The 25085-nt window shown below is 44.9% G+C and overlaps 2 long non-coding RNA genes across 2 annotated transcripts; both read left to right on the plus strand.

Moving 5' to 3' along the window:
- Window positions 1-6760: 6760 nt before the first annotated feature.
- Window positions 6761-13537, plus strand: LOC310702855. Its single transcript, XR_014523709.1, has 4 exons — window positions 6761-7136; window positions 9142-9386; window positions 10606-10735; window positions 13315-13537. It is a non-coding gene; the product is annotated as an uncharacterized lncRNA (long non-coding RNA).
- A 4667-nt stretch (window positions 13538-18204) lies between these two features.
- On the plus strand, window positions 18205-22838 carry LOC310702997. The gene is made up of 3 exons (XR_014523876.1): window positions 18205-18475; window positions 20061-20187; window positions 22653-22838. It is a non-coding gene; the product is annotated as an uncharacterized lncRNA (long non-coding RNA).
- Window positions 22839-25085: the final 2247 nt, after the last annotated feature.

Below are 25085 nucleotides of genomic sequence, written 5' to 3' on the forward strand. Positions count from 1 at the left end.
AAAGATAGTTTTCCACTCACCTCCCTCTCTGATTCAAACTGAGTTATACTACCCCCTCAAATCCAACTTTGTGAAGACTTTCGCTGGCCTCATCCTTTCCAACAAATCCCCATTCTGTGGTAGAGGATAGCGGTTTGTCAACATTATTTTGTTCACCTTCCTATATCCAGACGACACATCCTCAATTCAGCAGTATTTCGCTTTTTTTATGAACAGCGCCACCTGGTTCCTTCGATGTTCGTGCCAGGTTCTTCTCCAGAAATTCCCTCAAAGCTCTACTTCTGACATTGAATAGAGGTGACTTGTGGGCTGATTACTGTAAACATGCAGACTAATCAATAGTTAATCATGACAAGCATCCTAAAGTTTTCCAAATTATATGTACAGGTTGATGATAATTTATATGATTCCAGTATACAGTGGTACCTCAGGTTACGAATTTAATTCATTCCAGAATCAGCCTTGTCTTTGGTTGTTTTACTCTGTGAGGTTTTGCCAGTTCCTCTTGCTCAAATCCTTAAATCACACTTTATTTGCATGCTTAGATTAATATGCAGTTTCATCCAATGTTTTTCTCAGTGGATAAGGGATCACTATCATTGTCCATCCTGAAGCTTTAATAGCTGCTGGGCATTTGCTCAGTGTGATCTTCACCCCACCTTGCTTGAACATCTGAAGATTCAGTCCCATGTATTCCATGCAAAGTGTCCCACATTCAGTTCAAAACGCCTTTACTAAAATAAATAAATAAAGAATCTGAGGTTGCAGACTTTTGCTCTGGGACTTTGCAGAGTAACTAGAAGCGGGGCTGAATGAACTCAGGTGGGGAAAGGCCTGTGAGCAGAGAGTAGAGCTTCCAGGACTCACAGCCAAGAAGGTCTCCCAAGATGTTTAAGGTCGTTGCCTTGACTGGCTGCACATCCCTGGCCCTCTCCTCCTGGTGGCCTTGCTGCCGTCCCTGGGACCCTGCTTGGCTTACGTGACTTAAGGAGAGTATTTGTATGGACAGTGGTTTAGGCAGGAGTGCCATCTCTGGTTGTGGCATCTTAAAGTGCAGTCCTAAAACAGGCCCACTCAGAAGGAACTCCTGTTGGTTTCCATGGGGCATGCGCCCAGGTAAATTAAAGGAGGATTGCAGCCTTGAGTGTTGCTGGACGGGGTAGGGGAAACGGCTTCAGAAACAGGGGTGGGAAGGGGAAAGGGGACTTGGTCATCTTCTAGGTTGAAAAGGGAAAGGAATGTTTGTGATCTGTAACTGGGATCTCACTTCGGTGAAAACTGCTATGACTGCCAGACTGAAGGGAGAGGCGTGTGATTTTGGCCATGTTCTCTTCCACGTCAGCCTAAGTCACAATGTCCCAATGAAATTACAATTCTTTAATCTCTCTCTCCCTCCCTGCCCTCTCTTGGCAAGCTTTGGGGCTCCAATTGGCCTACAAGCTGGCATTCAGCTTTGCCACGTCAACTTATCCTGAGCCCTGAAGATCCTTCACCTGTGCTTGGCAGCTCTCTCTTTGCTGCTACTGGCTTCCCCAGGTAAGGGATGGAGAGGAAGAAGACAGAGGGACACATGCCAGCCTATTATGGGGTGGAAGAGGGAGAGGTGTCCAGTTGCTCTTCTGTGGCCTTGCAAAGGAAGCTCACTTTTCTTTCTAGAGACGTTTCTTTAGTGGAAATCTCTTTAGTGGGAATTCTTTGCATAAAAATGTATATATCTGACAAAATTTCCAACAAAAGTGTGTGTATTAATGGAAATATGCACTGTGTTGCTGAATTTTCCCCATTACGCCCATCATTGCTATGCAATTTCCCCTAATATAACCCATATTTTCATGCTATTTTCATGAAGTTATTCTTTTTCCTGTACATTTTATAAACACATTACTTGGAGGGAGAACTGCCTTTCAACTGATGGCTCTCCTTTGGTTCACATATTGACCATTAAGGTGCAGCAATATATGGAAAACTGCATTGCATGTAAAAGTGGTAAGGAAAACCAAAGGTAGCCTCTTTTTTTCTCAGTTTCGTTGGATTTTATTGAATTTTAACCTTTAAAGCCCTATACGGCCCAGGACCCTCATACCTATGGGACCACCTTTCCTGGTATGTCCCATGGAGGACCTTAAGGTCTTCAAACAAAAACATCTTGGAGATCCCAGGCCACAGGGAGGTTAGGCTGGCCTCAACCAGAGCCAGGGCTTTTTTGGCTGTGGCCCCGATCTAGTGGAACGCTCTGTCACAAGAGACTAGGGCCCTGCGGGACTTGACATCTTTCCGCAGGGCCTGCAAGACAGAGCTGTTCCACCAGGCCTTTGGCCAAGGCACAGCCTGACCCCCTCCTTTGGTAATCCTCACAGAACTCTAGCCCAATGGTTGCCATTAATTTGATTTGAACTGATTTTACAATGAATTGATTTTAGAATGCTGTATAATTTTACTGTTATTAGCCGCTCTGAGCCCGGCTTCAGCACAGGGATTATTAATTATTATTATTATTATTATTACTACAAATTTTATGGAATACATTTTTAAAAATAAAATTTAGATTTGTCTCTTCCCTTTTTTTTAAATGATATTTATTAAAATTTCAGAAAGAAGAATTACATGAATAAAGACAAGGAAAAAAACAAAAAAACCAAAAGACAGAAGTAAAAATACAAAAAACAAAAAACAAAGTACAGAATGGAAAAATAAAAAACACTTAAAAAATACTTCAATCTTTCGATACCTTACATTCATATCCTTGTTTCCCTGACCTCCTCATACCTCCCTTTTTTGTATTCCAATTCAGTTAGTTAATTCAGCAATTTCTTTCCCTCTTTATTTTCTCTTAATCCTTTAACTTAATATACTATAACTTTGAATTTTCACCTGTTTTCAATCCATTTTTACATACACCTTTATAGCATTACTGCTTAAACCACCTAATTTCATTCTAACATCATTCTAACCTTCATTAATTTTACAATATTTCTGTAGATAGTCTTTAAATTTCTTCCAATCTTCTTCCACCGACTCTTCTCCCTGGTCTCGGATTCTGCCAGTCATTTCCGCCAATTCCATATAGTCCATCACCTTCATCTGCCATTCTTCCAGAGTGGGTAGGTCTTGTGTCTTCCAATACTGTGCAATAAGTATTCTTGCTGCTGTAGTGGCATACATAAAGAAAGTTCTATAGATTTGTCTCTTCCACAAGTCTCTCAAGAAATTTGGTGCATGTAGCGTCTAATTAGTAGGAAAGGTTTTTTGATGCAATATAGAGCCTTTTATTCTGGGTAGTCCTTGAGTCTCTGATGAGTACAATTATAGGCTTTAGTTTCTCTATAACTTATAAGCCATGCATGCCTCACTTCTTGTATGAGAAGGAGGTGTCAGCAGGCATGGTTGTGCAGAGGCACAAAACATCCCCTCTCCACCTTGTTTAAATAGCTCAAGATTCAGTCCCATATATTCCATGTAAGGTATCCCACATTCAGATCCAAGCACCTTTGGCATGAAAGTACCAGGGCTAGACCCCAACCCATTGCCCTTTGGATGTTTCTGATCTGGAGATGCCATCTCCCCCAATCTACAGCCATACTGACAGCGACCCCAGAGGGTTTTAAACAGAAGAGTGAAGCTGCTTCAGAAACAGGGTTGGGAAGGAGAAAGGGGGATTTGTCATCTTCTAGGGTGGAAAGGAGAAAGGGAAGGACAGGCTGGCCAATTATTGTGGGGTGTAGGGTGGACAGGGCAGGTGGAGGGAGCAGAGAAGCACAGCCCCTCCAGTATTAAAATACGAGTCCTGTTGGAAAAAGGTGTCTGAGAGATATGGTGGTGATGAGTTAGGAAGAGGAGAAGGAGGAGGAGGAGACAGGTGAAGATTGCCCTTTTCATTTGATCTAAGCTATCTCTTTCTGAAACATAAGTGCAGCAGATCTGTATGTTGAAATCCCCATGGACAACCAAACTAGGTGTCTCCAGTAGCACATCCGCCATGACCTGAAGCAGCTCGGGCAGGGAATCCTTGGTGCAGTGGGGAGGTCGGTACACCAAAAGGAATCCTGTACTGCTCCTATTGCCCAACTTCCAAAACATGAACTCAGAAAACTTGGTCTTCCCACTAGGGTGCCTGGTGTAAACTAGTGACTTCCTAAAAATCACTGCAACCCCCACCCACGCCCACATGACCTGGGTTGCTGTGCGTAAGACAAACCTGGTGGACAAGCAGTGGCAAGGACAGGCCCATCTGCTTCATCCAACCAAGTCTCTGTTACACATGCCAGGTCAAGTCCTCCATCCACAATCAGGTCGTGGATGGTAGTGGTCTTATTCATCATTGACCTGGCATTGCACAGCAGCACCTTCAGGTCATGTGGGTCTCCCTTATTGATTCCAGTATCCATCCAGTCAAGACCAGACCCGGAGGCAGGAATAGTCTTCAAACAATGACTAAACCTGCCTCCTCAGTAATGACATGGTCTGGTCTTAGCATAACTCCTCCTACTCAGTGGCGTAGCGTGGGGAGTGCAGGGGGGGCCGGCCACACCGGGCACAACATCTAGGGGTTAGGGTTAGGGGGTGCAAATCCACGGGTTAGGGGGCGCAAAACCACAGGTTAGGGGGCGCAAATCCACGGGTTAGGGGGCGCAAATTACTTGCCTTGCCCCGGGTGCTGACAACCCACGCTACGCCACTGCTCCTACTGCCTGTGATCACCAGATCAGGTGTTCCAGAGCGCGCGCGCACACACACACACACACACACACACACACACACCATGGAACCTGCCCCAGCCATTCTGTTGGCTGTGGCCCACTCCCCGGCAGCTCTAACCCTCTTCACCCAAGCATCACGATGAGCTTGCACATTGAGTATATGAGATTATTTCTTTAAATAAAAGCAAATTCAAAAACTCAATGTCTGGTTTTCAGGCATGGGTGTCTTTGCTTGAATAATATTACCTTGCCATCAGTAGAAGGCAAACCCTGAAGGGAGGGAGGGAGGACCCCCAAAAATAGGCCAATGAGGAAGACTGAGCACCCCTCTCTCATAATGTGTTCTCCCTCCCCCATAATATTAGAACACAATGGGGACTGAATGAAGCTAGATGTTGGGGGACGGTGGGGGCTTCAGGGCAGACCAAGGGGAGTCCATTTTCATCCAGTGAATAGTCACAGCACTTCATTCATTGCCACAAGTCACTGTGATGACCACCAGCTTGGATGCCTTTAAAAAGGAATTAGACAAATCCACAGGGGATAATCGTCCCTTATTGTTTTCTGCAACCATCTTGCAGAAAACACAAACAGCTGCAGGGCATTACAAAATTTAAAGTTCCTTGCAACATCCAGCCGTTTTGCAGACTACACTAACAGTTACAGGGCATTACAAAATTTAAACGAAACAATGGAAACAGTTCATATTAACAAATCTCCACAGAAAATTGACAGTAAGTTCTGGCAATAGAGAAAGAAGAATTGAACCCAAATTAAGGACAAAAAAAGCCCCTCCAAAGATAAATCTTGCCCCAGCAACAACTCCTGAACAATACCCACATTTTTCTTTTTTGAGTTTTATTAGGACTTTAATGTAATATTTTTATTGATACTTTCCATTACAATTTTTTTTCATATCAATCAATCAATATAACCATGTCCCTTCTCCTCTTCCACGATTTCATTTATTTATGCATTACATCTGCATATTCTAATTACTCTTTATGTTTCATTTTTCTCCTTGCTCCTTATAACTTCAGTACTTGAATCTACTGAATTTACTCCAACCCTGCTAAACTTTTAACTGATTTAAGATAATTGTTCAGTTATTCTGAAAACATTTTTCATCCTTCCTTAAAGATTTCATCTTCCTGAGCCCTTATTCTGTTAGTTAGGTTTGTTAATTCCATATATTCCATCATTTTCACCTGCCACTCCTCCTCTGTTGGTATTATTTTCTCTCTATTTCTGAGTGTAAACCATTTGCGCTGCTATGGTTGTGTAGAGAAATAAATATGTGGGGACATCCATACCTAATATTCCTAATAAGAAGGTTTCTGGTCTTTTTAAGCATTTTCTTCATTTCATTATATATCAACTCCAAGAAATCCTTTGCTAATTTAGATGTCCACCCAAAATAATACCCTCTTGACATTTTTGTCTTTGCCAACCTGGTGCACTCTCCATAATTTTTTTATTTTTATTTTTTGCATTACAGCAACCATTAGGGACATGAGTAGCGCTGTGAATTAAACCACAGAGCCTAGAACTTGCCGATCAGAAGGTCAGCGGTTCGAATCCCAGCAACGGGGTGAGCTCCTGTTGCTCGGTCCCTGCTCCTGCCAACCTAGCAGTTCGAAAGCACGTCAAAGTGCAAGTGTATAAATAGGTACCACTCCGGCGGGAAGGTAAACGACATTTCTGTGCGCTGCTCTGGTTCGCCAGAAGCGGCTTAGTCATGCTGGCCACATGACCTGGAAGCTGTCCGCCAGCTCCCTCTGCCAATAAAGTGAGATGAGCGCCGCAACCCCAGAGTCGGCCACGACTGGACCTAATGGTCAAGGGTTCCTTTACCTTTACCTTACAGCAACCATTATCTCTGACTCCAGGTCATGCTGGTTGGGGCTGAAGGGAGCTGCAGAACAACACAGCTGAAAGCCACCAGGTTGAACCACCAGGTTGAATTTCCAAGGGATCTCCAACGACAGGAACACTGCAATGTTTATTCCATTACATCACAAGGGCATGGTGATCTATGGGCAGGGTACTTTAGACCAGGAAGGCCTGTGTTCTAATCCACACATGGCCATGAAACTTACTAGATGACTTTGGGCCATGCACATTCTCTACCAGAGCTACTGTGTCATGGTGATGAGAAGTGACGGCTGCAGAGATCCAGGTTGCAATCTCTGCCCAGCCATGAAGCACATTGGGGGGACCTTGGGACAGTCGCCATCTCTCAACCCAGCCAGCACACTCTGTTGTTGTGAGGATATCAGCTGGGGATCAGCCACATACAGTGCCTTGAGCCCATTGGAGGAAAGTGTTGGAGGGGGATTTCCAGCTGGTGGCAGAGGACAGAGTGACTCCAGGAGACATAGGTGTAAAAACCCAAACTAAAACGAAGACTTTATTACTAAACAATAAACACAAACTCTGGTGGGTGTTATTCCTGCAGGCAGGCTACAAAACTCAGCTTTTTTCCTTTATAGCAACGGCCAGCTGCAGCCAATTAATCCCAGAAACCTCTTAAAGGTATACACACATGTTTCTGTGCCAAATGTTCCCTAACAGAAAGGTGCAATAAATTTGTTGGAAGCTGCCCTGAGAGGCTGGGGCAACCCAGTCAGATGGGTGGGATACAGGTAATTAAGTAGTAGTAGTAGTAATTAGGTTTATCTTATGAAGTTGTTGTGAAGTTAAAATGGGGTCAGTAGGAGAGGGCATACTTCATAGGAGTATATCTGTATCTCTTACTATAGAATAAAATTGTAAGTCGGCGTCACTCTGTTTTCATTGGCTGCTTTCCTAAGGTTCTAAAGGCAGGAGTGGGGTGAGGATGCTCTGAGAAAACAGTGTGTCAATGCGGTCTTGGGAGAGAAGCAAATGAGGGTAGGTTGCTACAGGCTTTTTAGCCCTCTGGTGATTAGCAGGAGGAAAAGAGAAGGAACTTGGGAGGGCAGGTGGACCTCACTAGGGGGCATTTGGAGGGACGGGGGGGGAGAGGTGTGTGGTAATGTTAGGTCCCCAATGTTGGTGACGTAGGGCAGAATGCTGCAGAAGAGGAGGAACTGGGGAGGTAGGAGGGGGAAGGGGCTGAGGTTAAAGGGTGCATTTGCAGTGCTGTGGATGAGCAAGATGGAGCACTGGGATGAAAGAAAGGGGTTGTGGGTCAGGGGGACGGAGATTCTGGAGGGTAGTCATGTCTGTGGTAAGTGGCTGAGGGAGGTTGAAAGGAAAGACTGGAACAGAAGGAGAGTGCTTATAACACTTTTAGGCAATGCTTAGCTAAATGGACTCAATATGAGGTAGCTTCCTATGTTCTAAAACACACACCTTACCTCTGGCCTCCTTTGGAAAAAGATGGCTGGTCTCAAACACCCAGAGATGGAAACCCTCCCATAGTAACTTGATATATTTCAGAAGTCATTGTTGGAAAGGATATTGGAGGCAGCCTGGTCCAACCTTAAGCTCAGGGAAGAATCTCCAGTACAGGTTGGAACTGCAGCATCCTTAAGAGTTAACTATTCAGCCTCTGCTAATACCTCTTGGGCTTGCCGATCAGGTCGGTGGTTCAAATCCCCGTGAGGAGGTGAGCTCCCATTGCTCTGCCCCAGCTCTTACCAACCTAGCAGCTCGAAAGCACACCAGTGCAAGTAGATAAATAGGTACAGCTGCGATGGGAAGGTAAACGGCGTTTCTGTGCTCTCTGGTTTCGGTCACAGTGTTCCGTTGCACCAAAAGCAGTTTAGTTATGTTGGCTACATGACCCAGAAAGCTGTCTGTGGGCAAACACTCGCTCCCTCAGCCTGAAAGCGAGATGAGCGCTGTAACCCCATAGTCGCCTTTGACTGGACTTAACAGTCCAGAGGTCTTTTACCTTTTACCTTTTACCTATACCTCTAGTAGAGAAGACCTCCCACATCAGACTGATCCACTGTCAACACAAAACCTCCTTGCATGTAGAATAGTAGCTTTCAGAAAGGAAGGCTACAGAATGATGGGAACTGTAGCCACTTTGGCTACTCCAGGTTTTGGATGTTTTGAAAAACAGTAAAGCATTCTGCAGCAGCCAATTATCTGTTTTTCTCTTTGGCTTGATGGTATCCTAATCTTTGGATTAATTTGTAGTTTGAAACCCCCTTTGCTTCATCTTCAAGGTGTCTAATGTACACTGTGAGCCTATTCATTTTTTCAGTTTGTGTTTTAAATCTCCCAACTTTTTTGTTGTTGCTACACTGTACATTCCTGCTCTATTGCTTGTTTTAAATACTTCTATTTAAAAATTAACAAAACCTCCACATTGTCCAAAGAAAGGTAGGCAGTTTTTGTTTTGTAAGAATGAGGAAATGCTGAGAGAGGAAAGAGGCAACTTGAAACTGTCCTTAACGTTTGTGGTCTGTAACTGGGATGCTGTCTTTGTGCAAACTGCTCTGACTGACAGGCTGTAGCAATACCTTTCCAACGGCCTTTGATTTCGGCAAGATTCCCTTCAACCACTCCCGGTGTCACAACGTCCCAAGGATCCTACAAATATCGAAAGCTCTGTCTTGCCCTGGAAACCTTTGAGACTTGGCCTTGCTTGTAAGACTGCATCCAGCTTTCCCACATTGCTCCATCCCAGCTGAGTCATGAAGATCCTCCAGCTGTGCCTGGCAGTTCTCTCTTTGCTGCTCCTGTCTTCCTCAGGTAAGGGAGAGGGACACTTGTCAACTAATGGGAAGGGTAAGAGGAATCAAGACATCGTTCTGTGGCCCTGCAAAGGGAACAAGCGTTTCTCTCTAACTTTTATACCATCGAAGGAAAATGACTTGGTCCTTCCATCAGAAATGGGTTTGCCCAGAAGCTGCACTCCCATTGCACACTTCCGCAGAACTGTAGTAGCTTGTGGTCCGTTTCAAGATTTCTAAACCATTAAGCAGCTTACAAATGCTTTTAAATAAATAAAATTAGCTAGAGATGTTTCTTTAGTGGACACTGACAGCCAGAAGATACTTGCTTGAACAAGCACCGGTGGCCTTCTAGCTAAATTTCAGGCAGAGGCATGGCCCAGTCAGTGGTCTACCTGGCTCAATACAGTCTACACAGACTGGCAGTGGCTCTTTGGAGTGTTAGGCAAGTGTCTCTCCAAACCCTCCTTGGAGATGATGAGTTGATGCTTGGCTGCTCCACTGAAGAAGGAAAATACTTGCTCTCTGCTGCCCCAGGGGGCAGGACTATTTGGATCAAGTTATACATAGGTTTCAGTTGAACATTAGAAAAACCTTCTTGATGGTAAGAGCAGCTGTGGTGGGCGCTCTCTCACTGAAGAGCCATCTGTTGGGGGATGCTCATGTTCTGGATTCTCTGCATTGTTCACAGGGTGGAGTAGATGACCCAGTGATGTCCTCCATCATCTCCTATAAACTAACAGGAAACTCGGAATCCTGGTTTCCATGAAGGCAAAACAACGCCATCCTTGCACAAAAGGGATGCTTTGGGGGGGACCTCAAGAACAGCAGATATTCAAAAAAATCTTAAGGGTGAGGGACTCAGGAAACCTTCTTCCACCCAAAAAATTAGCCTGCAGACTAATGAGGCCCATTGTCTATTTGTGGGGGTGGGGACTGGAGAGGAGGGCGCATGGAATGGTGTACCATGGATGAGGGCATGGCCAGCTGAGACCATGAAAAGGAGCACTCTGAACTATAAGCACTTCGTTGAAGGTCCCATTTCTGATGAAGTGATTGTAAAGCAGGAATGGGGAGCAACTTCAGCTAATGGCTGAGAGGTGCTGGGCGTGGAACCCCCCAACATCCAGAGAGTCAAGGAATCCCCCATTCCTGAACTTGTGCCTCCCTTTCTTCCTCTTCTGGATTTCCTCTCCTCTCCCCAGTGGACAGTAACCTATTTTTCTTCCTCTGTGTAGGATCTGCCCAGCTATCACCAGTTAATGGTCATCAATGCAGAGCCTCTGGTGGTGTTTGCAGATTTAGAAGGTGTCGCTCACCCAACATTCAGTTTGGGAAATGTGGATGGCTGAGGAGATGTTGCATAAGGTAACTTCAGCTTACCAGACAAGAGATCAAATGAGTAGCCAGAATATAAGTTTCATCAAAGCTTTTTTGATGCTTGCTAGACTTAACCAGAAGTTTCTTTAGATGTCTGAAGGCAGCCCTGTTTAGGGAAGCTTTTAATGTTTAATAGATTATTTTATTTTAATATTTTGTTGGAAGCCACCCAGAGTGGCTGCTGGGGAAACCCAGCCAGATGGGTGGGGTATAAATAAATTATTATTATTATTATTAATTATTATTATTATTATTATTATTATCATCATCATCATCATCATCATCATCATCATCATCATCATCATTATGTTTACGGTATTATTCTAAGATTTATAGTTGGTCCATCAAAAAGACTTCCCCCAGGGCAACTTCCATTTGGCAATAAAATTCTATACATAAAGGGATAAAATACCATATTTTTCGCCCTATAAGACGCACTTTTTCCCCTCCAAAAATGAAGGGGAAATGTGGGTGCGTCCTATGGGGCAAATGCAGGCTTTCGCTGAAGCCTGGAGAGCGAGGGGGGTCGGTGCGCACTGACCCCTCTCGCACTCCAGGCTTCAGGAAGCTATCCACTAGCTGTGGGAGACCCAGCTCTCCCAGGGCTAGCGGACTGCTTGCCGGCACCCAGAAGCTTGGGGCGCGCTGACCTCAGCATGCCCCAAGCTTCTGTATTAGCGCAGCGGTCCGCTAGCCCTGGGAGAGCCACGCAGCTCTTCCCTGCGCTATATATATGACTGCTCCCAACACCAAAATGGGGGGGTGCCTTTTGCGCAGTTGCACACAGTCGGCCCCCCCAATCCCATGTGGTAGTAGAGCCTGGATATGCCCCCCCCCCCGGCTGGACACCTGGAGGTAGCTGCCTACCTCTGCTACCTCTCAGTTACCCAATCCCAGCTGGGGGGGGGGGGGTTTCCCAGGATAGAGTTGGCCAGGTAAGGGGAGGGATCCACCAGCCCACACAACAGTGGGCGGAACTTACCTGGGAGTTCTCAGTCGGCTTCAGAGCTTCTCCCACCCTGCCCTCCCTTACTGAAATATACTCAGAGTCGCAAAGTGATTTCATGCTCTTTATTCAGCTCATAGTGGTGAGGAGGAATGAATGAATGTCCCCTCAAAGTATCTGCTTTATATACATTATTTACACAATGGGCTGCACATGATTGGCTAATTCCGGAATTCTACTGTAAGCCAATCAGGTTGTGGGTTCACTTCTATCTGGAGCATGATTGGGTGGTTCCTGCCAGCCAATCATACTGATGCATTGTTCTAGGACCAATCAGACTACTGCATTCTGAATCCTATTGTTCTAGGACCAATCAGACTGCTGCCTTTTGGATCCTATTGTTCTAGGACCAATCAGACTGCTGCAGTTTGGATCCTATTCAACTCAGTACATAACACTTACTTAAGCCTTCTTTTGCAGGTTAACCTCTTCTTCACAGGTACGCGGGTGCTGCTATGTCAGGGTCGCTGTTGAAGGGCCGGAAATGATTTTTACTGCATTGGCAGGTTTTGCCTTCCCTGTAGCAAAACGTCACAACTTTGGCTGTTTCAGGCCTTGGGTGGAATCCTTTAGTCTATCTTCCCTAAATGGGGGAGGGGGGCTGAAGCAATGACCCACGCCCCCCTTGTGGCGGTGATCCCAGGGTTACCCATTAAAGGGGTTGTTTTGAGGGGAGGCATTGGCCATATGCCGAGAGGTTGTCATTGCTCTCCCCTGTGACAGTGGCAAAATGGGGGCGGGCGGGCTCTCTGCTTGAACAGACATTCTCCAGAGCCAGCCCAATCCCCACATATTCTGGATAACCCTGATATTCCCCAGATCCCCAGCCGGGGACTGGGAGGGATAAATGCCCAATGCTTAAGCCAAGGTCTCCCTGCATCTGAAGTTTTCATAAAGTTGTGACCAAATATTAATCCCATAACACGTTGTCTTGAGTCATTATTCCACGCGAGTGTTGCCCAGGGTCGGGGGGGGGGTCTCCACCTGTCCGTGCAATAGATACCAAAAAACCAATACAATATCTTCTTGTCTCAAAGTTCATTGTCAGTAAAGGTAAAGGGACCCCTGACCATTAGGTCCAGTCGTGACAGATACTCTGGGGTTGCGGCTCTCATCTCTCTTTATTGGCCGAGGGAGCCAGCGTACAGCTTCCGGGTCATGTGGCCAGCATGACTAAGCCGCTTCTGGCGAACCAGAGCAGCACACGGCAACGCCATTTGCCTTCCCGCCAGAGTGGTACCTATTTATCTACTTGCACTTTGATGTGCTTTCAAACTGCTAGGTTGGCAGGAGCAGGGACCGAGCAATGGGAGCTCACCCCGTTGCGGGGATTTGAACCGCCGACCTTCTGGTCGGCAAGCCCTAGGCTCTGTGGTTTAACCCACAGTGCCACCTGCGTCCCATTTCCTTTCAGTACTTTCCTGTAATTGTTTTCGCTCATTGATTCCCCATACCATCAGTTCATATTCTTCTGAGTGCTTCACCTTCCTTTACTCTCTTTTCGATTTCGACATCTGATTCTAGGTGAAATGGGAGTAACTCTGGTATTTTTCTTTTCCAGATATCTCAGGGAGGAATGATTGCTGCCTGCTTACCCAGGATCCTTTGAAAAATGGGAGATGTTCCCTCACCTTGAGAGCCACTGGATCCTGCTTAATCCCTTGCTGGAGACGCCTTCTGCTTATTCCCCAAAGCATCCAAATAAAAATTAATAAATGAAGACTTCAGAAAAATTCCATCAATTGTATGAGCTTGTTCCTTGTAATAAAAGCAAAATAAAACACTCCATCCCCTCTGTTTCCCCTCTGTTTCCTATTTTCAGGTATGAGTGCTGTTGCTTTTGAAGCCAAAATGGCACATTTCACCTACGGGGAGGAATCCCCCCAAAACAGCTCCAAGAGAAGGACTGAATGACAAGGAGGAGAAGAAAGGAGGAGGGAATGGGAATTAAGGAGAAGCAATTTTATTCAGTTCAGTTTTAAAGGCAATTCAACCTTATTTGCATTTTCTGAAGCAACAGGTGAACTGAAACAGAATGTGAATACAGTGGTACCTCAGGTTAAGTACTTAATTCATTCTGCAGGTCCCTACTTAACCTGAAACTGTTCTTAACCTGAAGCACTACTTTATCTAATGGGGCCTCCTGCTGCTGCCGTACTGCTGGAGCATGATTTCTGTTCTCTTCCTGAAGCAAAGTTCTTAACCTGAAGCACTATTTCTGGGTTAGCGGAGTCTGTAACCTGAAGGGTATGTAACCTGATTCGTATGTAGCCTGAAGTACCACTGTGCTCTGTGCTCTGAATTTTTCAGTGCAGTTCTCCAACCACACAACCTGGGGGAAAATGCGTACAATTGGGGAAAGTGTGCCTAAGTATGCATATATTAATGAAAACAAGAATGCATTATATCGGGGAATAGTTCTATATTGGGGAATATTTAGTTGCAGAAATATTTATTTTGGGCAAAGTTTCATACAAACAGGAAATTGCCACTGAAATGTTGACTTATTTATTTTTATTTAAAAAACGCAAATTTATGTGGAAATGTGGAGAACTGGATTTAAGACTGGAAAAATGAGAAGCCGAGAGAAACCACAAGGGAGAGATTCTCCCATTCCTAGAAGGAAGGGATGAAAGGGAAAGTCCTAGAGACGGACATGGCTGGCTTGCTGGAGCAGAGAACAAAGGCACCTCCCCATAGCAACATTTTATTTTGCATGTTGGTCATGAAATCTCTAACCCACTCTTCTTCTCTTATATACGCTGGGATATGGAGAAAGTAGGAAGCAAACAGTGGAGTCTCTCCCAATGCTTGGAAAATGTTCTTGCTTTCCGTTTCTTTACACTTCCAAGCTACAGTTTCTGGATTCTCCAGTAAAGATAAAGGTAAAGGGACCCCTGACCATTAGGTCTAGTTGTGGCCGACTCTGGGGTTCCGGCGCTCATTTCGCTTTATTGGCTGAGGGAGCCGGCGTACAGCTTCCGGGTCATGTGGCCAGCATGACTAAGCCGCTTCTGCCGAACCAGAGCAGCGCACGGAAACGCCATTTACCTTCCCGCCGGAGTGGTACCTATTTATCTACTTGCACTTTGACGTGCTTTCGAACTGCTAGGTTGGCAGGAGCAGGGACCGGGCAACGGGAGCTCACCCCGTCGCGGGGATTTGAACCACTGACCTTCTGATCAGCAAGTCCTAGGCTCTGTGGTTTAACCCACAGTGCCACCCGCGTCCTGGGTTCTCCAGTACGGACTGACAAAGACTTCCTTGGCCCACGGTAGATGATAGCCAGCTTGCTGATATTTGTAGTTTTGCCTTCCTTCCAAGAGGTGGAGGCAGAGACTCGCTTTCCTTTGCGAAAAAGGCAGAAGCAGAAGGAAAGGAAAGGTTCTCCTTTGGTGGGTACATTTCAGTAAACGGTAAAAAAAAGAGAAAAAGAGAAAGAGAGAAAGAGAGACGGGGACAGAGAGAAAGCAGGGGAGCTCTGGGGTCTGGTTTTATTCTCTGTGTTACTCAGAGATGTTTAACTTGAACAACAATGAGTCTTTTAAAGGCTTGAGTTCTTAATATGGCATAAGCCAGGCTTCCCCAAGCTAGTGGCCGGGTTGGGCCTTATCATCCAGGAATTTGTTTTTGTTTGTTTGTTTGTTATTAAAAATATTTCTAGACAGTGGTTTGCTTTTTTATTTTTTTTTAAAAAAACCCAGCATGACAGTAAACAATTTACATTAGAGTCACTTTGATAAAAGCAAACTTGAATTGATTTTAAAAGCATTTATAAACCACGTAACATTTTAAACATCTGCAAGCAGCACACCATACTAAAAGCAAATAATGCCCTTAAATAGCAGTATATCAAAAACTAATTAAGTAGCAGTATAAAAAGGTTTGGGTGGGGGGAGATCAAACAAAACAAAACAAACAAAACATTGTGGGATTCCAGGAGATAAAGAAAGGGTTTTTATCAAACAGAAAATGCCACAAAGCTGAATTAAAAATATGCCAAAAACTATACAAAAATGAGGGGGGGGAACAGTCAAAGGGACCCCCCCATAAAACTTTGTCTTACAATAGCCTAGAGGCGAGAAAATAGGTTGGCAAAGCTTTATGTGAACAATTTCAACGTATTTTTGCTAATACATTGATTGACTACGCAGGTAACCATTTGATTTAATCTTATGGCATTTATTTAAAAGCATTTTAACTTAGGGCAACAGTTTATCTGACAAACCAGAATTTCTGCATCTTGTCAAAGATATCATTGTTACCTACCGTAAGGTGGTTAAACAATGGTACCATTTTATGATGAAAATGACTTACTACAGAGCATAGGAGCAAAGGGCACTGATCATGCCAGATGGGTCTATCTGACTCAGTACAGTCGTACCTTGTTGTCGAACTGAATCCATTCTGGAAGTCCATTTGACTTCCCAAAACACTGGACACCCAAGGTATGGCTTTTGATTGGCTGCAGGAGCTTCCTGCACTCAATCGGAAGCCACGGAAGCCGTGTCAGACATTCAGGTTCCAAAGAACATTCAGAAACTGGAATACTCACTTCCGGGTTTGTGGAGTTTGGGAGCCAAAACATTTGAGTAGCAAGGCATTCGAGATGCAAGGTATGACTCTGCTGTCTAAGCTGACTGTCAGCATCTCTGCAGGGTTTCAGAGAGGGGTCTCTCCAAGCCCTACCTGAAAATGCCAGGGACTGAACCTGCAACCTTCGTGGAGGAGAGGGCTAATGAGAGCAGTTATCCCCGATGGCTGTGCTCTGTCTCCACAGTTGGAGAGAGCGATACTTCTGAATACTAGTTGCTGGAAGCCACAGTTGGTGGGGAGTGCTCTTGTGCTTAAATCCTGGCTTCCTGCAGGCATCTGGTTGACCACTGTGAGAATAGAATGCTAGATGGCCAGATCCAGTAGACTCTTCTTGCAGGACCGGGCATCGAACTCCCCATACCCCAACCCGTATAATGTTGTTGTTGTTGTTGTTTAGTCGTTTAGTCGTGTCCGATTCTTCGTGGTCCCATGGAACAGAGCACGCCAGGCCCTCCTGTCTTCCACTGCCTCCCACAGTTTGGTCATGCTGGTATTGAGTATCAGCTTAAACTGAGGGTGGGCGGATGGGGAAAGGGCGGATGGCCTGGTGGAGGAACAAACAGACCGAGCTCCAGGTACTGGCTGCTTAAATGGGCAAGGGTGGATCTGAGGGAAGCCCACTTTCGGCTCCATCAGTGCCGCCCCTGGCACAGCCTGCAGCCCCATTTGCCAAGGCAAGCTAAGATTCGGTTCCTGATGGGCGTAGGGGGTTCAAGCCTCCTCAGCCTATCAAGAAGGGCATAGCAGATTGAATTCCCATGTTGAGGACCAAGATAAGCCTCCTCTGTCCCTCAGTGCCGCCTCACACAAAGGGGTGAGTGTGTTAGGTTTCTGTGTGTTGCCACTGTGCAGTGCTTGGAGTCACAAGACTCTGTTTTGCATTCCAGACATCCTAGACTGTTGGAAGTCTCACAGGAGATAGATGTTGATATTACTGGTTTCCTGTTTCTTTGTATCCAGTTGCTCTCTGATTTTCACAGAGAGAGGATGTTTTATTTCTTTTCTGTCTGTGTAGTTTGAAATAAAACCTAGTAATGTAGCTCATATTTCTCGTCTCTTCTGCTGCTTTGATACTCTACTGAATGGGGAACATGCCTAGAGCCTTATCAAAGGCTCAGGTCGTTAATCATCGTCGGAGGAGATTTCGGAGGACTTGACCGGAGGATGAGCTTTTCCAGCTCGGTCGAACACAAGTCTGACAGAGTGGGCTTGTGTTCTGAATGAATGGGTAGTGGTTGGAGCAGGGCTGTAGAGTGGGGAAGGCCAGGGGGGGCATAGCCCTGGGTGCATAAATTTGAGGAGGGGAGAGCCAGGCACCCCCATGTAAGGATCCCCAACCTGCCTGCAGCTGGGGGTCTCTAGGCTCCAGAACGCAGTCTGGCCTTGTTGCCTTGACCCTGGGCGCCTCACTGAATGGCTGCCTGGCCAGCACTGGAAGGGTGTGTGTGCCAAGGGTCATGTCAGCCGACTGGATTGCCCTCTGCATTGGCAGACATTGCAGAGTGGCCCCATTAAACCTCTGTGCCCCAAGCCCACCCAGCAGAAGTGGCAATGGTTGGGTTGGCACATCATGTTTTGTTCACCATCTGTGCAGCTCTGGTCCCCCTCCCACAGGTTCCCACAAGCATAACTTTATTTTAGGCATGAGTTTAAGAGTTTTCAAAGCCCATGAGGCCTTTGGTAAAGGCTGTTTTCCCATTGGAGTGCTCACAGCCAAGTGTTTCACAATTTTTGGTGATCACACTGGCTTTAGTTCTAACAGTAGGTGCTCAGTGACTCATCTGGGTGCTTGTTCCGGTCTTAGCGTCCTCCACGTCTCACAATGGGCCAAAACCTCTAATCTTTCCATCTCTACATGTCATTCTGGGGAAGACAGTGTGCTGATTGCTGAACCAGCAGCCCCACTTTCCTTCAGGGCATGGTGACGACTTCCTGGATTTTGCAAGGAAGTGGGAGGAAACAGCTTCCCAAGGATCCTACAAATATGAATTACTCGGCTCTCCCCTGACAACCTTCTGGCCTGTAGCCCTGCACCGAGTCTCACTGCACCGTCTATCCTAGCAGAGCAATGAAGATCCTCAAGCTATGGTTGGTTATTCTGTCTTTGCTGCTCCTGGCTACGTCTGGTAAGTGATACAGAAGAAGGCAGTTGTCTTCAGGTCCTGCATAGTGGGGCTGGGAAACCGCACTATTCAAAGGTTTTGAGAACAGCTCAGTATTTAAGTGGTTTCCAGCTGTAATGCTTTAAGGGAATATGAAAAATGCTTTCTACCAAGTCAAACCACTGGCCCACCTAGCTTAATACTGTGTAAACTAACTGACAGTGGTGTGTGTGTGTGTGTGTGTGTGAGAGAGAGAGAGAGAGAGAGAGAGAGAGAGAGAGAGAGAGAGAGAGAGACTGAAACTGGGGTGGCAGAATGGAATGGAGAGGAGAGCACTACTCAGAACTATAAGCACTTCCTTATTTTTTTTTATTATTATTGAATTTGTTCGTTCAAGGTCAAAGGCCTGGTTATAAAGGAAAGTTTTGACTTGCTGCACAAATATATGTAATGATGACTCCAGGTGATCCTCCTTGGGGAGAGCATTCCACAAAAAGGGAGGCACCACAGAAAGGGCCATTCTCGTGTTACCACCCTCCAGACCTCACATGGAGGGGGCAAATGAAGAAGGGCCTTAGATGATGATCACAGTGTCTGGGCTGGTTCATCTGGAGAGAGGCAGACCTTGAGGTCTTGCAGCCCTGAGCCATTTAAGGCTTCATAAGTCAAAACCAGAACATTGAATTGGGGCTGGAAATTAACTGGTAGCCAGTGCAGTTGGGCCAAGAATGGTATAATATGCTTGGGCCGTCTTGGCCAGGTGAGCAACCAGACCAGCAAATTCTGCATCAGTTAGTTTCCAAACTGTCTTTGGAGGCAGCCTACGTATAATGTGTTGCAGTAATCTTGAAGGTCCCATTTCTATGGATTCCAAAGCAGGGATGGAGAACATGTGTCAGGGACTGGCTGGACGAGGAGGAGTGGTGTTGAGGTGACAGCTGGGAACCCCCAAATGCAAATCCCAGAGGAAGAAAGTTCCAGAGGAAGAAAGTTCTGAGGAGAGTTCAGAGGGAGAAGATTGGGAGGAGGTGCAGTGTACCAAAGGGGCAACATGGTTTAGTGAGCAGGAGGAACCTGTGGCAGGGAGCAGTTCAGACTCCAAGGCTGAAGCAGAGGAGGGGTGGTGGTGAAGAGGCTGCTGAAGAACGCCTGGAGTCTCCCTTTCCGGTTGTGACAAGATCCCCTGACCTCTGGTCCCCAAGAATGTGCAGGGCACTGCTAAAAGCAGAACAGAGGTCAGAGGTGGGCAGACGACTTCTTTAGATAAGGCTTAGGAGCCTTAGAAGGAGTGGAAGACAGGGACCTTCAGTCCTGGTAACTGCTCAGCTACTGGGACGTGTGACTTGAGTTGTATGCCAATTCCTTGAATAAAAATTAAACTTCACTGACGACTGCTTCTTTGTGATGACCAGCATCTGACTCCAGCTCAGACAATATGTGTGGTCAATGGTTGGAGTTGGGAGCTGGAATGCCACCGTACCCTGAGGTGCCAGTGAATTTGAACCCCCTTTTCCTTCCTCTTCTGAATGTTCTTTGTCCCCTGAAAACTCATAACCTTACTTTGCTCTCTTGCAGTGAACAGTGATATTTTCTCTCTCTCTTTGTGCAGGATTCGCCTGGGAGACACCACGGAGTAAGGAAGCATGCAAGGCTGAAGGTGGTAAATGCATACTTGCGACGTGTCTCCATCTTACTGAGATCGGAAGCTGTGAGGGGAAGATGAAGTGTTGCAAAAAGTAATCTCGTTTTGCCAAACAAGAGATCAAACAAGCTATGAGAGATAAGCGTAATTTCACAAATAGCATCCACGGCCCAAACCCCCCAGGCTGAGCATTTCAAGGAGCCTCAGATTTCAGGGTCTTCAGGCCCTTAACTAATGACTCATTTCTGTGAACCACAATTAACATATCATTTAAATCATGGTGCCATTCTTTGCTTCAAGGTCCAACTCAAATTTAGTACTAGGATTTCCCCATATTCCTCACACAACTAACTCTTTTGAACATTTTGAAAACTCATGTTAATATCTCTAAAGAGTTTGTGCAGTCTCAGAGTTGATTCTGTAATTGGGATCTGCCATCATTTGTTCATTAGAATCTGACAGTAGAGTCCTAGGCCGTGCGGTTTGTTTTTTCTAAAAAAATGTTTGGGGGTAGTCTCATGTTGACTCAAGAAAATCACCATTTTATAGGTCAAATAGGGGGAAATAAATACAGTAAATGGACATGCATGACCTCATATTACACAGCTGACAGCTCACATATAACGAGTCTAGGGCCTTTCAAAACGCTAATAAAACCCACGTGCAAAAACAGCATGAGCACCTTTCCTTTGCTACGACTTTTTTGTGTGTGTGAGGGAGGGGTGAACCACGTGGGAAACTGGCGCTGTATCTTTCTTTCTTTTCTTTTTAATTTTTTTTATTCAAAATTAAAACAAAACATATTATCCAAAAACATATCATCCTTACCCCCCCCCCCATTTTTCCTCCCTCCCCCCAAAAAACCCACCCACTACCACGCCCCCAGCTTCCCTCAGTTCCAGTGTTTGGTTTCTCTAAGAATGCTGTTTTCTGCATGTTACAAAGTTGTATAGACGCTCAAACTATTTAGCTGATTATTATCAATAAAAAGTTTGTGAATATTTATTCAAAGCCAGCCAAGGAGTCCAGTTCTCTTTGTTGCGTCTTCAGATACTTTGTGAAGGGTTCCCACTCATCTTTAAAATCACAGTTATCCTTGTCCCGTAGCTTATATGTCAGTTTTGCCAGTTCTGCATAATCCGTCAGTTTTTCTTGCCATGATTCTTTAGTTGGGGTTTCTACAGTCTTCCATCCTTGTGCTATTAGAACTCTCGCGGCTGTTGTCGCGGTGCTGAATCTTTCAATCTATATTTTAAAAATGTGTCTATAGCTGCAGCTACACAGTGTTTCCAGGGCAGCCCTGCGGAGTTTTCCAAGCGCGAATGGGCCTTGAGGGAAGAGGAGAGGAGCTACCAGCGTGTGGCTGGGAAGGCTCTGCTTTGTGATTGGTTCCCATAACAGCAAGGAAACCCGGGCTGTGCCTCTCCCCCCCCCCCCTCCTGTCTTTGCTGTTGCTGCTGGAGGAGCCAATGGAAATGGCATAGACAACCACACCAGATCCCAAGAAGCCTCTTCCTGTGGCTGGAAGAGGCTTTGCTTCTTTGCAGAAAGCATGTCAACAAAAATGTTTAGGGGTACCTGTACCCCTGCGACCCCACCCCACAAAAAAGCACTGGTCCTAGGCGTGTCTCCCTTTTCTTTTAGATCTGTACAGTGGTACCTCAAGTTACGAACTTAATTCGTTCCGGAGGTCTGTTCTTAACCTGAAACTGTTCTCAACTAGAGGCATTCTTTCGCTAATGGGGCATCTATCTGCTGCTGTGCCACTGGCACACGATTTCTGTTCTCATTCTGGGGCAAAGTTCTCAACTTGAGGTAACTCTTCCAGGTTAGCGGAGTTTGTAACCTGAAGCGTTTGTAACTTGAGGTACCACTGTAATTTTGTCTTCTTTTGGTTCTCTTTTTAACTAAGGAAGATCTCTGTAATCCTCCTCAATAATAATAATAATAATAATAATAATAATAATAATAATAATAATAATAATTTATTCCCCAGCCACTCTGGGTGGCTTCCAATAAAAGATTAAAAATACATTAAAACATCAGTTATTATAAACTTCCAGAACAGGGCTGCCTTCAAATGTCTTCCAAACGTCAGATAGTTGTTTATCTCCTTGACATCTGATGGGCGCTTGTTCCACTCATGTTAATATCTCTAAAGAGTTTGTTCAGACTCAGAGTTGATTCTGTAACTGGAATCTGTCCTCATTTGTTCATCAGAATCTGACAGTAGAGTCCTAGGCATGTCTCCCTTTTCTTTTCTTTTCTTTTACCTGTTTATATTGTCTATGTCATCCATTTTCCTTCATTTGTCATTTGTAGTGTTGTTCAGTTCTCAGACGAGCTGGACATGCACTAGAACAATGGAAATATATACATAAAACCATGACAAGATCTTTATTCTTGTCCACAGGAGTTTACATTTCCCTTCAATACTTATTGTTGATTGCCTTAGCTCATTCATTCCCCGCAGTGCTCCACCTTCCTATATTCAACATTTTGACATCTGATTCCAGGTGTGATGGAAATAAATGTATATTTTGTTTTGTTTCCAAACAGGTTAGACTGATGGAGGAGGCCTGCTTACCCAGGATCTTTTAAGAGCCACTGGATTGCCGCTTGATCCCCAGTTAGAGACACCTTCTGCTTCTTCACCAAAACATCTGGATCAAAAGAATAAGCCACCACAAAATGTTCCATGATTATAACAGCTTGCCCCTTTCAATAAAAGCAAATTAAAAAGTCCTGTTCCCTCTCTTTCCAGTTTTTTTTTCTCTTTCTTTTTCGAGTTTTTATTAGGACTTTATTGTACTATCTTTATTTATACTTTCCAGAGATCACAAGGGCATGGTGATCTATGGCCAGGGTGCTTTAGACCAGGAAGGCCTGTGTTCTAATCCACACATGGCCATGAAACTTACTAGATGACTTTGGACCATGCACATTCTCTACCAGAATAAAAAAAATCCTTCCAGTAGCACCTTAAAGACCAACTAAGTTAGTTCTTGGTATGAGCTTTCGTGTGCATGCATACCAAGAACTAAGCTCATACCAAGAACTAACTTAGTTGGTCTTTAAGGTGCTACTGGAAGGATTTTTTTTATTTTGACTATGGCAGACCAACACGGCTACCTATCTGTAACTATTCTCTACCAGAGCTACTGTGTCATGGTGATGAGAAGCGAGGGCTGCAGAGATCCAGGTTACAATCTCTGCCCAGCCATGAAGCACATTGGGGGGACCTTGGGACACTCGCCATCTCTCAACCCAGCCAGCACATTGTGAGGATATCAGCTGGGGATCAGCCACGTACAGTGCCTTGAGCTCAGTGGGGGAATGGTGCAATAAATTTGTTGGAAGCCGCCCCAAGAGCCTGGGGCAACCTGGTCAGATGGGTTGGCTGCAAGGAATAAAATTATTATTATTATTATTATTATTATTAGTATTACCCTTGAAGTTGTTGTGAAGATAAGATGGGGTCAGGAGGAAAGGTCATACTTCACAGGAGGTACAGGATATCGCTCTATCTCTTACTATAGAATAAAATTGTAAGTCAGTGTCACTCTGTTTTCATTGGCTGCTTTCCCAAGGTTCTAAAAGCAGGAGTGGGATGAGGATGCTCTGAGAAAACAGTGTTACAATGTAGGATTGGGAGAGAAGCAAGTGAGGGTAGGTTGATATGCTTCCGCAACTTGGTTTCCGAATGTTTTGGAAGTTGAACGGACTTCCGGAATGGATTTAGTATGACAACAAGGTAGAACTGTACTGAGTTAAAATAAAAAAAATTCTTCCAGGAGCACCTTAAAGACCAACTGAGTTAGTTCTAGGTATGAGCTTTCGTGTGCATGCACACTTCTTCAGATACCAATGACTATGGCAGACCAACACGGCTACCTATCTGTAACTGTACTGAGTTAGATAGATAGACCGATCCAACGTGATCAGTGTCCTTTGTTCCTATGTTCCCTGACAACACAATAGAACTAGTAAGTAATTTTCATCGTAAAAAGGTACCATTGTTTAACCATCTTAAGGTAGGCAACAAAGAACAATAATATCTTTGACAAGATGCCGAAATTCTGGTTTATCAAATAAATTGTTCTTGTAAAATGCTTTTTTAAAAATACCATGAGATTAAATCAAATGGTTGGCTGCATAGTCAATCCATGGATAACGTTGAAATTGTTCACATAAGACAACGTTTTATGGGGTCCCCCCATTTGACTGATTTTTCTCATTTTCCCCTTGTTTTTCACATATTTGTAATTCAGCTTTGAGGTGTTTGTGTTTTTTAAAAAAACCCTTTCTTTCTCTCCTGGAATCCCATGATTTTGTTTTGCTTTGCTTTGCTTTGTTTCATTTAATTTCACCCCCCCCCCAAAAAAAGATCTTTTTATACTGGTACTTAATTGGTTCTGGGATGTTTTGCTGTTTTAATGGCATTAGTTGTTTTGAATATTGTGTGCTGCTTACAGATTTTAAAAATGTTAAGTGGTTTATAAATGCTTTCAAATCAATTCAGGTTTGCTTTTATCAAAGTCACTCTAATGTTGTAAATTGTTTACTGTGTTGCTTGGTTGTTGCTGTTTTCTTAAAACAAACCACTGTTTTAATAATATAAACAAAATAAAAAAAATCTTTCCAATAGCACCTTAGAGACCAACTAAGTTTGTCATTGGTATGAGCTTTCGTGTGCATGCACGCTTCTTCAGATACTGAAGAAGTGTACATGCACACGAAAGCTCAATCCAGTGACAAACTTAATTGGTCTCTAAGGTGCTACTGGAAGGAATTTTTATATTTTGTTTCGACTCAGGCCGACCAACACGGCTACCTACCTGCACTTTTAATAATATAAACGGCCTTGTCCCAGTATACCTGAAGGAGCGTCTCCACCCCCATCATTCAGCCTGGACACTGAGGTCCAGCTCTGAGGGTCTTCTGGCGGTTCCCTCCCTGCGAGAAGCGAGGTTGCAGGGAACCAGGCAGAGG

This window comes from Podarcis liolepis (genome assembly GCF_965112155.1).
Source record: "Podarcis liolepis genome assembly, chromosome: 3".
Lineage (NCBI taxonomy): Eukaryota > Metazoa > Chordata > Lepidosauria > Squamata > Lacertidae > Podarcis > Podarcis liolepis.